We start from the raw sequence: 18,678 nt of genomic DNA, 5'->3' as shown, positions 1-18,678 counted from the left end.
ATATTTCTGGGGTATGTGAGGTGTTTTGATACAGGCATGCAATGCGAAATTAGCACATCATGGAGAATGGAGTATCCATCCCCTCAAGCATTTATCCTTTGAGTTACAAACAATCCAGTTACATTCTTTGTTATTTAAACATATGCAAAGAAGTTATTGCTGACTATAGTCATCCTATTTTCTATCAATAGTAGGTGTTATTCATTCTTTCTATTTTCTGTTGTACCCAGTAACCATCCCCACCTCTCCTCCCAACCCCCCACTACCCTTTCCAGCCTCTGGTAACCTTTCTTCTACTCTCTATGTCCCATGTTCAGGATTTTGAGGAACTAAATATATATATATAACATTCAAGTACATAGTTTTTTTGTGGTTCATAAGCATGATGATTGGGTTTTCATGCTCGTGTGTGAGATGTGCCTCCCTCAAACCTTCTTACGACGCTGGTGCATTACCCATCTGATGTGAAAAAACTTACTTACTATTTACTCTGATGAAGAATAAGGATGTAAGAGCCTATTAGTAAAATTTTATGTTGTGCGTAGAATAATGTTTAAAATAATGTTATATGAGAAATAACTGTAGTTGCATGTTCCCAATAAAATAGAAACATCCTTCACTGGTATGCAGGCTACTGAGTCACTCTTTTACCTCCAGCACCTTAGCAGTTTCTCAAAGAATGGAAGGACTGAAAGTTAGAAGATTCTGTCTCAGCTGTTCTTGCCCTTTCAGAATAGAATTCCAGGCAGAGATTAACTTGGGCCTTGAAAATCTTTCTACTTTTTTTTTCCACTCCAGAATCAGACTTTTATTTTTCTGTACCTACTTAGAGTAGGTAAGTTTATCCTAGTATGAGCAAAGACAACTAAGTAAGTAACAAACCAAAATGTAGCATAAAGGAGTTGTATGTATGTGTGTGATGCACACATATGCATGGAAGGGATGTACTTTACATTTTTTGTTTTTGTTGTTGTTATTATTTTTTTTAATTTTAGTAGAGACGAGGTCTCATTTTGTTGCCCAGGTTGGTCTTGAACTCCTTGGCTTAAGCGATCCTCCCGCCTAGGCCTCCCAAAGTGCTAGGATTACAGACATGAGCCACCACACCTGGCCACCTTTGTAATCTGCATAAATCTGGGCCACCCTAGTGTTCACCTCCGCTTAGTGCATATTCAGAAGATACACTGCTCTAACAATCCAAAATAATTGAAAACCTATTTAAATTGTTTACAGCGGTATCCACAAAATGTAAAGAAGGAATTCCATTCATAGCACTCAACCAAATTCCTCTTCACTCACCTTTCATCATAACTTCATCATCCTAACTATTGTGTTATGATGAAAGCCCCATTTCTTTTCTCTTCCTTGAAGTTATGTACTCTCGACCCTTCCCATTGCAAACCAATCAACCTCTTTTCAGTTCAAGCCCTCACCCATTGGCCAGATATGTATGTTAAGGCCCAATAACTATTAGGCAAAGGCAAATCCTTACTAGGCAGAGTTTTTATTTTGTTTTGTTTTCCTGTAATACATGCAGAAACAAAATTTCCAGGCAACCTTTAAACGTCTGCTTACCCAGGCCTTTAATTTTCCCCCTCCAGTAAATATTTCACCATGTTCTAATGTGATAGATTCTAAATCCCCCCCCACCTCCATAAATGAAATTATAGAATGGCCAATAAACGACAGGGGGTCAAAAGCAGGGAGATCTGGGTAGTCCAGGACCTAGCAAAGGAATTCTGCAAGTAATGGAGTGTTGCATTTGTTGGCAAAAACATCGTCACAAAAAGTGCCGTCTCTTCTACTTGGCCTGGTTCCCTCGAAGCTGAAATTTCCCAAAATGTATTACTAAAGTCTCAAGAAAGAGCTACAGGAAGAGCAAGGTGCATTAAGCTGTCTCTCTGCTTCTTAGAGCTGGAGGGTTTCCAAGGGTTGAGATACATCTAGATGGAGGAGGGGGCTCTGACTGCCTTGGGCAGTTTCTGTCCCTGCCCTTTGCCCCCTGCCCATGCCCCTCAGTCTCTAAAGCCCAGACACCCCCTCCAGCAGAGTGATGAGCCTATTTTTAAAGACCAGGCATACTCTGAATGAATAATGACTTCTCTTTTTCTCTACCCTGTGCCAATCAGTGACTCATCAACCATTTTCTAAATGACTATGTTTTCATTCCCTGGTTTCCTTCACAGTGCGATATTAGAGAAGATTAAATGCAGCCCCTAGCTGCCTCCCTCTGCTTTTCTGCGTCTTGTTTTAGAGATGTTAATGCCCCCAAAAATAGAAGCATTTCGTTGAATACCAATCATTTAGTGACAAGTGAAAACACACACACACAGTCATATTAGGGAAAGGTTTGTATGACTTCCAGGAGGAGGATGGGTAAAAAGAAAATAAAGTGGCATCTTGGACTATGATGGCAAATGTGGTATCTCATCTGGACCTCATTCCCTGCCCCTCACTGGACTCCTAGATTTCCAGGCTTGGCCCCTTTATTAAGGAGCTACCTACACTTTGTATAGTCACTTTCTACTCCTTACTATTGTCTTACTGCCAAATCGTTGTTTTCTTTTCTAGGGTTTTCTCTTCCTACTCCTGCTCCCAGACATCACTGTTTCCAAAATGAGGTTTGCCTTTTGTCCCAGGGGAAAAGAGAGGGTTTGGATGGTGAACATAAACTCATCACCATTTCTGGGCTAGTTATACTTCACTTATCCTGCTGCTGATGGGCCTGTGGTCTTATCTTCTTGACCAAAAAGAAGAAAGAAAAAAGGAAAGAAAAGAAAAAGAAACCAAATAACCCAATCCCAATCCTTAGATGTCCCTCCTCTACTGTGCCAGGGATCTTCTATTTGTTCTTCTCCACCTTGCTCTGTGGCCTATGAGCTTTATTTACATGGATTACATCAACAGAATTCTCTAATCCACAGGCTTTCAGATGAGTTTGAACTGGGGAGAGTATCAGAAGTAGATATGGTGGGTCGGGGGTGGGAGGACAGTGAGATTTAGGTATTTATTCTGCTCAGTTCCATCTTTGGGCTGATACTGTCCCATGCCCTAAGGTCACTGCTTCTTTCAAGAAAACCTGCCTACGTTACTCTCTCCTTCTGGTAAGCACCCTTCCTTTGGGCCTAGGGGTGGTAACAGCTCTGCTGCTAAGTCCTGAGTCCCTGCATTGTGCCCACTTGCTGCCATTGTGTAATTAGTCCCTCAGTAAAAGAACACTAACATAGCACATGTGTACATGCGTAACAAACCTGCACATTGTGCACATGTACCCTAGAACTTAAAGTATAATAAAAAAATTAAATAAGTAAATAAGTACAATAAAAAAGCAGAGTTCATTATTCGTTTACAGCTTTTCCAAGAAAGCCTTATTGAAATATAATTGCTATTCAATAAGGTGCACATATATAAGAAATTAATTGTACACTTATATGTGTACACTCATGAAATCATAATCACAATCAGAATAAAGAATATATCCTTAAAAAAAAAAAAAGAATGCTCTTCAGATCATTCATTGGTTTCCTGTTAAGATCCCAACTGGTCCTATCTTCACCTGTTCTCCGTCCCCATCCTGCCCTGTCATCCTACTTTGCTCTGATTTTTCTCTCACTTCCTGCAGCATCTTCTGGCCTCCTTAGGCCTCTAGCGTGAAGCACAGCGAGCCTTCTGAGGCATCTCCTGACCCTTAGAGAAACAACATCAAAGGGGCACAGTGGCAGGGATGAGCCTTTCTGGAGCAAGAAGTACAGCCTCTCAGAAATCTTCAGACTTATGATCTCAACGTGTTGTGCATGAGCTTCAGTTGCTGGAGTTAAAGGATGAGGATTGATTTGCAGCTGGTCTCCCTTGACTACAGCAGTGATTGAAAAGAAAAATGGAGCTGGATTTTTTATCATGGTCAAGCCCTCCACATTACAATATACTTGTCCTGAGCCTGTAGGACTTCTTCGTCTGTGAATCATTCCCAGATCATCTAAGGCCACAGTAAGCTATACAGCAACTGCATCTCAATAATCATAATAATCATAATTATAATCATCATAATGGTTACCAATTACTGAATGCCAACTCCAAACCAGGCGCTCTGCCTGGTGTTTTGCCTCAGTAAACCAAATGGAAGTTTCCATCTCACTCTTAAGGGCTGGCTTCCGCACGGTATTTGAGAAAAGGTCACATTGAATCCCGATCCATTCCCAAGTTGTCCACTGGTGTCTCTTGGATTCCCTGAGTCACATGTTACTTCCGGCTCCAACAGGGGGCACAAAGAACTTCACTGTGGGTGGAGGTCTGGAGCCCTAAGAAGGCCTGCACTTTGGTATGTCTGGGAGTTTTGCGGTGCGGGGGTGGAGTGGGGTGTAGTGATGATTGCTGGGTCCCAGCTCTCACTTTCCTTTCCGACACAACCAGACTGTGATGCGGGTCTGTCAGTCTGTGAGGAAGGTTTGAGTAACATCAAAGGGAAAACCACCTGTGAAGGGAAGGATGAAAAATCGCAGGACCCTTTGAGGTGTTTAGCTGTCACAGGGGAACTCTTAGAAGCACACCCCAGTTCATGCCCTGGCCCTGGCTCTTCGCCTCCACCTCAAGTCAGCTCTCTCTGTGGAAGTCCTTCCTTCTTCCACCTCTGCCTCTCCCCTTTTGGAAATGTTCATCCACTAGGACCATTCTCACCCCCAGGATGCATCCCTCTTCCCCCAGCAGGACCCCTCCCCCAGTGTGAGTTAGTCAATGGGAGGACCTCTGCCCTGTCCCCTGGGTGGTATATATCTGTTCTCTCTCTCTCAAGACCTGCACGCTAAGGTGAGGGACAGATGCATGTCTTTACTCTTCAGCTTGTCTGACAGTAGCTGTGGGCAGCGCGCTCTCTCTGTCTCTCTCTCTCTCACACACATACACACACATGCACATACACACACACACATACACCTGTAGAGATCACCCAAGGACAAATATTGATTCTCAGGGACAACATAGTCTATACCCAGATGGAGAAAGAATTCTTTCCCTAAGTGCTTCCACACTTTGCAAGGCCGCTCTTCTACGGTGAACTTGGTACCTCACATCATTATATGATCACAGTTGGTTTGTCTATTCATTTTTCCCTTTCAAGTTGCTCAGCCTTGGCTCTTTGAGAATGGACTCTTTAATGGCCACCCCTTTCTCTATGCAAAGACCCAGTCCAGGTGGAGAGATGGCCACCTATATGAGATATTGCATTTCTTAGTTAAGGTCCCTCCTCTGCCCGATAGAGTGGGTTTGGTTTCATTCCTCCGGTTCCATATATCTTGAGCTCTACACCCTCACAACTTCCTGGGGTGGCTGAGATTCTTTTCCCACATTCTTTACCCTAGTGAATGGCCCATCAATCTGGGTACCTAGGAATTGGCCTTTTCTCCTTTCATGCTCTAGCCCTTATGTCACATACATTACCATGTTCTGGTGATGTTAAGTCCTTGACTGTTTCTGGAACCTATCTGCCTCTTTCCATTCCTCCCACTTCCACCACTCTCACCACTGCTGGCATGGTGGCTGCCGGTCTGTTCATCCCGTCATCCTTCCCATTCTTTATCTGCCATTGCTGTTCACTTTTTCACTACTTGTATGTGGTCATGCCTCCCCCAAATAAATTGTAAGCCCATGAGGGCAGGAGTTTTGTCCATCTGGTTCACTTCTGTATCCCTTGTGCCTGGCACGTGCCTGGTAGGTAATAGGTGCTCAATACTTACTTGCTGGATGAATGAATAAATTGTTGAGTCCAATTCACTTATCTGAGAGGCTGGGAGATAAAGCCCCTAGCACTGTCTTGTATACAGGAAGCTGTCGAGGAATACCTGTTGGATAAATGAGTATTTCTTTTGCTCAAGGCCATGTAGCTAATTAGTGGCAGCATGTAAATCAAGTCTTCTTACTCCAGTTGATTCATATTCTTGGCTGTACGTTAGAAACACGTGGGGAGTTAAAAAAAATCCTGATGCCCAGGCTATACTCTAGACCAGTTAAAGTAGAACCTCTTGGTGGGGTCTAGGTGTAAATATTTCTTAAAGCTTGCCAGGTGGTTCTGATGTTCAGCCAAGGTTGAGAACTGTATTAAATCATGAAGTAGGGCCAAGGTAACCCCACACTCCTCATACTGCATCTAATAGAAAAAGTTTGAGAAAAATTAAAAACCTCACTGCGTGAATTGAACATTGAATTCCCATGCCCTCGAATGGTGGTAGCTTGTGGGAGAAAGAGAGCACATCATCATGTTGGGTTGGGGCCATACCCTGGTAAGAACCAACATGTGTTAATCTCCAAAAGTGAACCCTGAGGGCAGAGAAATTGTTTTGTAAGGTGGGTGTAGGCACTAGAAGAAAATAGGTAATAAGAATGTATTCGAGACTGGTTACTGGGAAGCTATTGCCTAATAATCCTCTTAGACCACAGAAGAGTAACTTCAGAGATTTGAGGTGGATTTTTGTTTGCGTCATTTAAAATGGGCAAACCTCCAGCTGTGTTTACCAAGGAAACCCTTTTAGGCAATGATGGGTAATAGGTTGGAGGAGTTGTTTTCTCCCAGGAAAAACATCATGTTGGATAGCAGTAGTACTTGGTGGTTCATATTATCCCAGAATCACCAAGCCCTTTGCTTGAGGCTTGTTTTCAGAACTGCCATATGTGAAGCTGGGAATTATGACTTGAAAGAGAAGTGAGAAAAGAAAGGATGGGTGACTTGCCCAAGGATTGCTTTAAGTCATTGAAATCACTGGGAGAGAATGCGGTTCTCAGAGTTCCCAATTTTGAGCCCCTGCTCCACCCTTGGGATGCTACCCTAACCACAGAGGGCCAATGTCATGCAATTAGAACTCCTTACAATGACAGTTTCTTAAATACATTACAGGGTTTCTTAAAATATGAGGGAACAGCAAAGTAAACCGCTGTGCAATAGCACAGAATTAGATTTTGTCTATTTGTAACATATATAATAAATAGATACTGACATTAATATATAAAGTACTTAAGTTAGGTATTATAACTCAATACAATGTTTAATTAAAATACTATGTTTACGTGGCCAATACTTCTGTTTATGAAGAATTGCCCAGAGGGATTTTGCAGAGCTATGAAGATGCATGGACTAGCCTGTCAATTTGTTCTATGTTTTAGCCACTCAAGTGGCATACATAGGAAAACAAGACTAAGGAGGAAGAAAGGTTATACCGATTCCAGGACTTTACTAAGACGGAATCCTGTTTTGGGTGGAAAAACCAAGCCATAGTTATTGTAAAACTGATGGAATTGGCCCAGATGGAAACTCAATTTCAGTAGCTTTTCTTACCTCCCAAGTCTAACAGTTTTCTCATGTTACCTTCATTTTATACATTGCTTTATTCCTCTGGTGTGGACATAATCTGCAGTGTACATTTCATGTGTTTTAACATTAAAAACAATAAACCAGCATGCAAGAATTCAGCATGGATTAATGTTGAAAACATCAGTGGTTGGAAACATGCAACCTTGAAATCAGAAGGGTCATTTAGTTCCGTTCCTTCCCTCTAGGTATTTGAATGTTTAAACACCAAGATGTTGAGTTTGGAGACAGGTCATTGTAAAAGATCTCTAGGACTAGAGAGTCCATAAACTCAATTCAGGGTTTCTACAGTTAAGAGATTTGTATCATTGGTTTATTTCATATCTTATCACATTTTTTCCCCTGGGTTAAGCCAAATTCTTCTTGTTTAGAAAAAATCACAGTATAAGAAGACAGGTCCTAGGGCAGAGGAAGGTTTCATAGGCTATGGGACACTAACAAGGTAGTCTTTGGCCAAAAGTGGTCACCTTAGGGCTGTGCAATGAAACAGTAGGGAAGAGTGGGGCAATGTTCTACTTTTGAATACTTACAAACTATTATCTAATTATCTACTAATATGATAAAAGATTAAGTTCCCAAAGCATGCTACAGCTGCAAATTGAGCTCATGGCAGAACAATCATACTTACTCAGATCATTCCTCCCACAGCTATCTCAGCATTTCCATTTTATGGACGCTTGAATCCCTTTGAAAGTAATGCCATCTTTCCAGTTCCTTAAAACATTAAAAGATCATTTTCTTCTTTTTGTAGGGTAAATAATTTAAAAACCCAGTTTTAATCAAATATTGTTTAATTTTAGGTTAATAGTGATTAAACAAGTAATTAAAACTTACTAGGAAACACACTCAATGTAATTTTTTACTACTATTCATAATCTATAAAGACAAATTTTAATATTTTCCTATTTAAAAAATGACATTATTTATTGGCCTTAAATTGCTTATCTAATAAAAACTAGACTGTCAACAAGTTAAATCGACATATTATTTTGTATGTGGTTCTGGGACTGACTGTACATCAAAATTCAGAAGAAATTGAAATCTATGTTCAGATATCAAAATAGACAAAAACTATTTTCATGACATGATGCTAATAATTTATATTGTACTTTTTATATATGACATATATGAAGGTTTTAAAAATGATAATGTAGGATAAAAGGTTTTTTTTTGGTTATTATTATACTTTAAGTTCTAGGGTACATGCGCACAACGTGCAGGTTTCTTACATATGTATACTTGGGCCATGTTGGTGTGCTGCACCCATCAACTTGTCAGCACCCATCAACTCATCATTTACATCAGGTATAACTCCCAATGCAATCCCTCCCTCCTCCCCCCTCCCCATAATAGGCCCCGGTATATGATGTTCCCCTTCCCGAGTCCAAGTGATCTCATTGTTCAATTCCCACCTATGAGTGAGAACATGTGGTGTTTGGTTTTCTGTTCTTGCAATAGTTTGCTGAGAATGATGGTTTCCAGCTGCATCCATGTCCCTACAAAGGACATGAACTCATCCTTTTTTATGGCTGTATAGTCTATTTTATCAGAGACTAGGATTGCAACCCTGCTTTTTTTTGTTCTCCATTTGCTTGGTAGATCTTCCTCCATCCCTTTATTTTTAGCCTATGTGTGTCTCTGCATGTGAAATGGGTCTTCTGAATACAGCAAACTGATGGGTCTTGACTCTTTATCCAATTTGCCAGTCTATGTCTTTTAATTGGACCATTTAGTCCATTTACATTTAAGGTTAATATTGTTATGTGTGAACTTGATCCTGTCATTATGATATTAGCTGGTTATTTGCTCGTTAGTTGATGCAGTTTCTTCCTAGCCTCGATGGTCTTTACATTTTGGCATGTTTTTGCAATGGCTGGTACCGGTTGTTCCTTTCCATGTTTAGTGCTTCCTTCAGGGTCTCTTGTAAGGCAGGCCTGGTGGTGACAAAATCTCTAAGCATTTGCTTGTCTGTAAAGGATTTTATTTCGCCTTCACTGATGAAACTTAGTTTGGCTGGATATGAAATTCTGGGTTTAAAATTCTTTTATTTAAGAATGTTGAATATTGACCCCCACTCTCTTCTGGCTTGGAGAGTTTCTGCCGAGAGATCTGCTGTGAGTCTGATGGGCTTCCCTTTGTGGGTAACCCGACCTTTCTCTCTGGCTGCCCTTAACAGTTTTTCCTTCATTTCAACTTTTGTGAATCTGATAATTGTGTGTCTTGGAGTTGCTCTTCTCGAGGAGTATCTTTGTGGCGTTCTTTGTATTTCCTGAATATGAATGTTGGCCTGCCTTACTAGGTTGGGGAAGTTCTCCTGGATGATATCCTGCAGAGTGTTTTCCAACTTGGTTCCATTTTCCCCCTCACTTTCAGGCACCCCAATCAGAAGTAGATTTGGTCTTTTCACGTAATCCCATACTTCTTGAAGGCTTTGTTCATTTCTTTTTCCTCTTTTTTCTTTAGACTTCTCTTCTCACTTCATTTCATTCGTTTGATCCTCAATCGCTGATAGTCTTTCTTGCAGTTGATTGAGTCGGTTACTGAAGCTTGTGCATTTGTCACGTATTTCTCATGTCATGGTTTTTATCTCTGTCAGTTCGTTTATGGCCTTCTCTGCATTGATTATTCTAGTTATCCATTCTTCCATTCTTTTTTTCAAGATTTTTAGTTTTTTTTTCGCTGGGTACGTAATTCCTCCTTTAGCTCTGAGAAGTTTGATGGACTGAAGCCTTCTTCTCTCAACTCGTCAAAGTCATTCTCCATCTAGCTTTGATCCGTTGCTGGTGATGAGCTGCGTTCCTTTGGAGGGGGAGATGTGCTCTTATTTTTTGAATTTCCAGCTTTTCTGCCCAGCTTTTCCCCCATCTTTGTGGTTTTATCTGCCTTTGGTCTTTGATGATGGTGACGTAGTGATGGGGTTTTGGTGTGGGTGTCTTTCCTGTTTGTTAGTTTTCCTTCTAACAGTCAGGACCCTCAGCCGTAGGTCTGTTGGGGAGTGCTTGAGGTCCGCTCCAGACCCTGTTTGCCTGGGTATCAGCAGCAGAGGCTGCAGAAGATAGAATACTGCTGAACAGCGAGTGTACCTGTCTGATTCTTGCTTTGGAAGCTTCCTTTCAGGGGTGTACCCTGCCGTGTGAGATGTGGGGTGTCGGTCTGCCCCTAGTGGGGCATGTCTCCCAGTTAGGCTACTCAGGGGTCAGGGACCCACTTGAGCAGGCAGTCTGTCCGTTCTCAGATCTCAACCTCCATGTTGGGAGATCCACTGCTCTCTTCAAAGCTGTCAGACAGGGTTGTTTGCATCTGCAGTGGTTTCTGCTGCTTTTTGTTTAGCTGTGCCCTGTCCCCAAAGGTGGAGTCTACAGAGACAGGCAGGCCTTCTTGAGCTGCTGTGGGCTCCACCCAGTTCGAGCTTCCCAGCGGCTTTGTTTACCTACTTAAGCCTCAGCAATGGTGGGCGCCCCTCCCCCAGCCTCGCTGCTGCCTTGCAGTTAAATCACAGACTGCTGTGCTAGCAATGAGGGAGGCTCTGTGGGTGTGGGACCCTCCCAGCCAGGTGCGGGATATAATCTCCTGGTGTGCCGTTTTCTAAGACCCTTGGTAAAGTGCAGTATTGGGGTGGGAGTTACTCGATTTTCCAGGTGTTGTGTGTCTCAGTTCCCCTGGCTAGGAAAGGGGATTCCCTTCCCCCTTGTGCTTCCCAGGTGAGGCAATGCCTTGCCCGGCTTCGGCTCTCACTGTTTGGGCTGCAGCCGCTGACCAGCACCGATCGTCCGGCACTCCCCAGTGAGATGAACCCAGTACCTCAGTGAAAATGCAGAAATCACCCGTCTTCTGTGTCGCTCGCGCTGGGAGCTGGAGACTGGAGCTGTTCCTATTTGGCCATCTTGCTCCACCCTCCAGGATAAAAGTTTTAATGCTATTTTCTATGAGCATAACAAATCACAGTGTGAAGTTTTTATTTAATGCAAATGCAAAATGGTAAAATTATCAGTATACTTTCTAAATTTAACATTAATTATTGAGGTACCAGAAACATCCTGATGAGTACATAAGATTTTGATCAGTTGAATACTGATCTAGAGGAGATTATCATAATTATTCTAGTTTTTATGCTTCACATTAACTTGTGCCTCAATATTAAGAACTCTTATGCATCTTATCTTATGTACTGGCCAATTGAGGGTCAAATTATGATTAGCAGTTAAAATTATTAGTATGTTACACTGGTCAGAACCAACATGGTAGCTAGCTATGTCTAGTTGGATGATGATATATTGTGTGAGTTATAAGCAAGCCCCTCTAATTTCTACTAACCTTAATTAAAATGGGAACGTTTTCTGGTGGTTTGTTCCAAAGGAGAAATGCAACAAATTCTATTCCTTATTAATTAAAGAAAAATGGCAACAGACACTGCCTTAGATCAGGATCCCAGGAGCAGAACCTGAGGTGGGGAATTTTCAGTGCAGATAATTTAGTAAGAGAATGCTCCCAGGAGAAACCTGTGAAGTGTGAAGGAAGCAGAGGTGGCAGGGGAAGGATCTAAGCAAAGATGTGGATTCAGGAGAAGGCCAGCCTCAGCCTGATGCCATAGAGAGTGTTGGAATGTGAGTTTTTGTGAGGGTTTGTTTTGCACCCTACCATTGAGTCGTTGGCCATGGGCTTCCCTTCTTGGGGGATATAATCTTCCAGGTGGGACCCTGTGATATACAGGAAATCCTCCAGAGCAGGGTGCACCTGTGAGCAGTTAACATCCACAGCCATGGGGACTGGGTGTGCTGGCTGGGTGAAGGGAATCTGGAAGGGGAATCAACCATCATCTGCTACAGACATAATTTCTTTTATTATTTTAAGTATATAAACCCAGTAGAAGCAGCTCCTGAATACATAAACTGTTTGTTGTGGAACAAATGAATGTTTAATATTGTGTGCCTGTCTCTCGCTAATTGTCTCTCCCTAATTGGAAGTTAAGCTCCATAAGGGCAGGTCTTGTTCTCATTAGTTTGCAGATGATTCCTTGGTTCCTAGAATAGTCACAGACACATAGTAGGTATTTGTTGAATAACATCTATGGAGTGAATGAGTGAGACAGATCCAGAACTCTCATCTCCTGAATTTTGTAGAATTGCTTTGTAGGGAATTGGTACTCCTGCGAGTCAGAACCACATCTGACAGTGGCTGACCCAAATAGGGACATTTTTTCTCACAAATACAAGAAATCTGGAGTGGGACAAATCCAGGTATGGGAGGACACTTGGCTTTATTATTTATAATCCAGGAGCCTTCTTTCCTTTGGCTTTACCATCCTTTGCATGTGACTTTTATCCTCATGTATGACACAGTCACAGGATGGTCCTTCCATCTTAGTCTGGATTCCATTCTGACGTGTGTGTGGGGGCAGGGGGGGGGGAGGGGGGGAAGGGGGGACGGGGGAGATGAAAAGGGAAGGAGCAGGAAGCAGCAGCCCCTGTATCAGGAAAACAGAAACATTTCCAGAAATCTCTAGTAGATTTCCATGTGGATGTCCTTGTCCAGAACTGTGTCATCTGCCCAATCCTGAATGCAAGGGAGTCTGGGACTAGGAGCAGACTGGCTGGTGACATTGCCACGCAGGACAAAATTGGGATGGTATTAGGAAGGAAGAAGGGGATAACGGGTGTCTGCCACTGTAGCAAAACTACACTAAGCCTATGGGTGTGTGAACACAAATACCCAATAGCAAAGAAGGCAACATTCAAATAAAAATGGAAAATAATTTTAAAAACTCAAAATCCCTTCTTTCCTCTTTTTCTGCTTTTCTATCTTTTTATTATGACTTTCTTAGCAACCAGAGGTGAAGTTGTCCCCAAAGTCAGTAGGCAGGAAATACTTTAAACATGTTTCAAAACAGATCAAAATGAAGCTGTAACTAAGGCACTTGCCTACAGACTTTTTTTTCCAACAAAATTCTTGTACCACTGTTTATTTTCATCCTAGTGGCCTGGTATTCCATCTGTACACTAGTGAGTGTGTAGGATGGTCATCTTTTAAATTCGTTTTCTTTACAGTAGGAAATTCAGACTCTTGCAATGTTTCTGCTAGTGTTGTCGTTACTATAGGAGACTCCTAGCTGCTATCGTGCTTTATAGCGAGTCTTGGGTTTCTCCATGGAGAAGCTTTTATTATTTCCAGACTCTTATTGAACCCATTATGAGGCCATCGAGACAGGATGAGAAATAAAAATGACTACTTTGTGCACTGGGCTGTTATTCCTGGATCTTTACAATTGAAGTGGAGAAAGAAAACACCTCCGAAAAAATAATTTAAGAGGCATGGCTGGTTGGTTGTCTCAGATTTGATCCCAGGAGTCCTGTAGTTCATGCACAAATATGAAAAGGACCACATAAGTACATTTTAGTGACATTTTTTAGTTACGAATCTCCCGGTGAAAAATCACCTTTCCCATTAAGGTCATCTGGGTGCACAATTTAAGGGTTGGCCTTTCTATTAAAGTGCCTTTGCTCCAAGAGTTCTGAATTTCCATTTACAGAGGAGTTCTTTCTCTGAGTGGTTGATCATGCTGGGTTTGAAGTGGTGTGTTGGTATTTTTGTGCCTTTGTGTTCCCCATTCATAAAATTGGCTGTAATTTTGGTTGTATTGATGAGGAGGCACCGAGTCAAATATCCTGGCCCCAAGAGGGTAAGACACCATTTCTGCAAGTAGATTTGTTAGCTAAGTTCATCAGAAGGGTGTAACAGTTCCTTCCAAAGAATAAGACTCTCACCTAGTATTGCTAATTGGCCAGATATTGTTATCGTTGTTTGTTACAGCTTGTCTAATGCAATATCATATATTATTATCCAAGTGAGCTTCCTCTGGTGATGTTAACTTGTTATACACCCACATAAAATACGTTATTCTCTAGTTTTCTTATTAGATTTACTAACATGCCATTATTGTACCATTAACATTTAACAGCCTAGGAAGAGGAAAGAACATGCTATATTATACAACTCTTGGCAAAGCCAACACTGATGTAGAGAAGTCATTAAGCTTCGGGAAGTTTTTACCTTCTTGTACCCAATTTCTTATCATTAATATACGGTTTGTATTCCTCCCAGGCCCCCTGATTTTGTAAAGGAAATAGAAGGAGAGAAAGGGGGAGGGGAGCCAGGAAGAGACACAAATAAGACAGCCATTTCTAGTGCCTGCACTTACATCAGTGATTAATCAAACTAATGGGGAGTTCTAATTCGGTGCTTTGCTACCCTTAAGCCCTGTAATTGCGGTGTCTCTGAACCCAAAGGAAACACGTTGTGCTCTGCATGCCCAGGCGCATAGCTTTTAAATCTTCATAACTCTGTAATTACTACAGTGCTTTCCTTCAAATTTGGCTCAATTTCACTTCCTTAATGAGCACCACAATCTTGATAAAGTTTGAAGTTTGCTGCCTCTGCTCTTCACAAGGACTCAACCCCAGACTGATAATGTGAGTTGTAGATTTTACTCCCTCAGGTTTCTCTCCAAAAGAGCTGATTTATTATAGGACCACCACAGTCAAAAGCACTTCCTCTGGGTCACGGCCAGCACTGGGTGTTTTCATCACAGAAGCGTGCTTGGGGAGGAAATTCTGAACAGTTAAAAAGTGGGGGGAGCTTATGAACCCCTGGAGAATGGTTGTTTAGCTTTATTAGCACCCTGTGCCCTAGAGACTGTGGTTCATCATACCTAATTGAAGACTTTTCTTCATAGGAAATATATTAAAAATCTTCCACTTCCTCTTTATAAACTGAGCCCTGCCAAAGAGTGAAAATTCTAAATCAGCTATTTTTTAAAAGAAAAAAAACCCACATAATTTCCACATTTTTTCTCCTACCCCTGGTTTTCAGGGTTTTTAAAAGACTTGTTGGGAAGGCCATTTAGTGATTATAGTCAAAAGTTCATTTTCTCTTGCAGCTGGTTGGAGGGTGTCTTAATTTTAGCCACTCTGTTTTGTTTTTAACCGTGTAGCGATGCTTTGTCTTGGCTTTGGTCTTTCGGTTTCTAACCTGTGAGAACCAGCGCGGAAGTTTGTGTTGTCTTTAGAATCGCTGCTCCAGTCTGTGTTCCCCCCAGACAGTGTTAATCGCTCTGGGATTCTGAATAGCACTTAATTCTTATCTCTATTATAGCTTGCCTGGCGTTGCACTACAATTATTTGTTTACGTGTCTGTCTTCCCACCCTTTGAGAGCAATGTTTATGTCTTCTTTCCTCTTATATCTCTGGCATCTCACAGAGGCCTGAGCACCCAATAGATGTTTGCACTCAGTAAACGGAAGCATCCGGTGAATGTTTGTTACATCACCAAAGGAACGAATAAGTGAATGAAACTCCATTGTTGTTTGCTATCGCCATCTGCTTTAATTCTGTCAGTTATTTTGAGTTACGTATTTGCAGTTCTGACTAAATCCAGATTTGGCATGTTTAAAATTATATTCAATTGTAAAATGTGAGGCTAGGATTTTTGAAGATTAGAAAGAAGTAAGAATTCCTCCCACAGGAAACAATATGAGTAATCAACAGTTCTCTGCACAGGAAGATAAAAAGGCTGGTTGGAATAGCCTTTGTATTCACAGTCTTTGGCATTTTGGGAAAACCATTTTAATAGCATTATTTTTTTCTGCTCATGTTTTGCTATCAATAAAATGCAGAGAGAAACTCCTGTCCTTCACACTTGATAGACTAAATGAAGATTTTTAAGGAAGAAAAGCACAAGCTGAAACAAGGGAAAACCTTCAGTGGTGGTATATAGTCTTTTTTCTCCCTCGAAACTATACACATGGTTGTTATCAATATATGTGTAAATATATTTATGTGTATGGTGGATTAATATTTTGAAGTATTAATAAATACGTTTCTCTCCCAGTGTTTCGTGGGAATACCTGCACACAAAGCCACATTCAAGGCTCCTGAACTGGAAGTTGGACCTTAGAGTTGCAAAAAGTAAGCTATGAAGGCTTATGGAAGAAAAGTAAGCTATGAAGGCTTCCACACATATGGAAGAATGCATGCTTCCTCATTCAAGATAGCATACAACCATGGGCTGTGAGCTTCCTCCCATGAGCCAGCAAAACTAAAGGAAAGAGGGATTTGGGGACTCTCAGAGCTCAGCAACTAACATTAAACTTGGGGAAACCTCTTGGAGAGCCTGACGATGGTGGCCTCCTGGTGTACGGGAGAGAGGAGTGAGTAACAGCTTTCTGTGATCCTTCAGTCAGCTATGTGTATGAGCTCTTTTCATACGTTTTAAGGCTCTCTGAAGTTTATCCCTTATTTTTCCCTTAAGGTGTTGTTCTGTACTGTAACTTTATTCGTAAGTGCAGTTTAAGTGTAGGATAGCCATGAGCTCCAAAAAGTTTTCTGCTTCATTGTGAACCACATGACTCTCCAGCAATTTCCCAAGAATGACAACCTCACCCTCCTCCTCCACTCCTCACCACCCGGTTTCAAATCTGCTCTTCTTCCTTCACGAGATATTGTAACATTGCATTTTATGTACAAACTATATTTATTTACTTTCAAATTGTAGCCCTTCACTGATGTAAACTTGCTATATTTTTCTATCTGTGAAATGGTTTAAGTAACTTAGATTGGGATGGAATGCTCATAATTTTTTCCAATAAAATTAATGGAAATATTTTTATTTAGCAGGATTTTACTTAGTGGCAGGGCTTTTTAGGAGTAGATTACATCGATTAAATGAGGACTGGTGCAATTAGGTGGAGGAAAAGACACTTCAGTCACTATAATTCAATGATTATGCTAACGTGCCCCATGTATCTCCTGGCATTTCTTAGCCAAAAGAAATATTTTCAAGTGTAAATAATGGTAGGATATTTGAATCAGAACATTTTTAGTGAGGAGTGTTTTAGGAATCTCTGCTTTGCAGCTTGTGAGGTTCTATAGGAAGCCTGACTAGGGTTCCGTGGAGGCATGAGGACAGCCAGGTTGAGGACAGTGGTGCCTCACGGCGCTCTCAATGCCAATCTTCGTTCAGCAAAGCCCTTCTTCCTTCAGTGCTGGAGCAGGCAAGAATGTAACTGTGGGGCGTGGTGACACAGACAGGATATTTCGTTCATTTTACAATGGCATATAGTTTATACTGACCAAACATTTGAATTTATGAGCAAATTGTGCTGGCCTTTGAGCTGCATGAATGACTGCTGGGAATTCGGCGATGGGGTCATTTAAAAATGCTTCCTTTCCCTTCTATTTTGGCTACCAGTGCCTGGTAAGTAAATATGTGTACATGAATAGTGGGGAGGTGGTGTGATTGGGAGAGATCAACACACACATAACAATCTGGTGTAACAATCAGGTGTAACAATCTGGCTTCAGAAAGCAACCTTGACTTCATCAGAACTTTTTGTGGGAAAACTTGGAGTAAAATGTTACAATTCGGGATTTAAACAAGAAAGACATAGCTCCTGGGTATGCTGAAAACTCATCAGCTTAAAACTATTCACATATCCTATCAGGATTATATGTGTTGCTACCCTTTTTAAAATTTCAGTATTTCAGTTCTAGGAAGCAGGAATAAAACCCAAAAATGTGTGTAGGGGTGTGTGTGTGTGTGTGTGTGTGTGTGTGTGTGTGTGTGTGTGTGTGTAATCCCCATGGGAGGGACTTGAGTTGGGAAAAGGGTAGGATGGGGCCAGCAGACTGTCTTGAAGCTGCCTTCCCAAAGCTAGCAGTTTTTATTTAAATGGTGTCACTAATGCATAACAATCGTTACATTTTCTAAAGATACCTTTATTCATATCTTACAGAGGACTGAGAAAACATCAACCAACCGTATCGATTAATATGATCATTTGTATTAGTTTTGTTTTTGGTGGCTTTGAAGGAGGGTGTCTTTCCCCCCAGATAAAACCAAAACCAAAACAAAAACGTAATGTGCTCTTGGAAAGGTCACTGGGGACCACCACTAAAGGAAGGGGAGGGGACAGCGAGAATGAAGGAGATCAAAAGCCAAAATTAAAGGTTTTTAAAATTTTAACCAAAGGGCTTTATTAGCACACAAGTCAGAGTCGAGGAGATTACAAAGAGGACACTCCTTTTTGCATCCTTGAACTGTGCTTTGAATCATTTTGAAATCTCGGCTTGAATCTGAGCTGATCACTTGGGGGCAGATACTAAGGTAGCTGGCCTGTTTTTTAGCTTAATTACCCCCTTGAACCTTTTCTCTCCTGAGCCTTTGCCCTTCCTTTCTGATCGCTTCTTTTGGGAGCCCTGGAAGGAACTTGCCAATAACCTGAAACTCCCTTTAGGAGTGAGAGTCCCACACCACTTATTCATTGCCCCTGT

The 18,678-nt window shown here is 41.5% G+C and overlaps 1 non-coding gene across 1 annotated transcript; it reads left to right on the top strand.

Annotated features, from left to right (window-relative positions):
• The first annotated feature begins 361 nt into the window (after positions 1-361).
• Positions 362-465, top strand: LOC112426019 (small nucleolar RNA U13). The gene has a single exon (XR_003017264.1). It is a non-coding gene; the product is annotated as a small nucleolar RNA U13 (small nucleolar RNA).
• The last annotated feature ends 18,213 nt before the right edge of the window (positions 466-18,678 follow it).

Source organism: Macaca nemestrina, chromosome X (genome assembly GCF_043159975.1).
Source record: "Macaca nemestrina isolate mMacNem1 chromosome X, mMacNem.hap1, whole genome shotgun sequence".
NCBI lineage: Eukaryota > Metazoa > Chordata > Mammalia > Primates > Cercopithecidae > Macaca > Macaca nemestrina.
Note: the sequence above shows the minus strand (reverse complement) of the source record. Positions and strands in the feature narration are given on the sequence as shown.